This window comes from Camelus dromedarius, chromosome 20, assembly GCF_036321535.1.
Source record: "Camelus dromedarius isolate mCamDro1 chromosome 20, mCamDro1.pat, whole genome shotgun sequence".
Taxonomy (NCBI): domain Eukaryota; kingdom Metazoa; phylum Chordata; class Mammalia; order Artiodactyla; family Camelidae; genus Camelus; species Camelus dromedarius.
Window position 1 is genome coordinate 37,676,628 of NC_087455.1, and position 300 is coordinate 37,676,927.

The following is a 300-nucleotide window of genomic DNA, read 5'->3' on the forward strand; positions in this document are numbered from 1 at the left end:
CTTCTCTCTTCTCTTTCTTTCCCTCTATAATGAATGGATATAGAGACATGTGCCATGAGGAGGGAACAATTCAGGAGGGAAGGAGGAGGGCATGCTGGTAACTGAGCTCAGATGGGGTGGTTACAGTTACAGCAGGGGCCTGTGGAGAAATGATTCTGATGTCTTACACTGGCACTTGATCTTCAGTGGTTTTTTTTTCTAATACCCCTAGTCATGAAATGCTACCTGCCAAACAATTGTTAGTCATTTGTCCCAACTGCAGTACTGTTTGTGATGCCTTTCATAATGTTAAAAGACTTC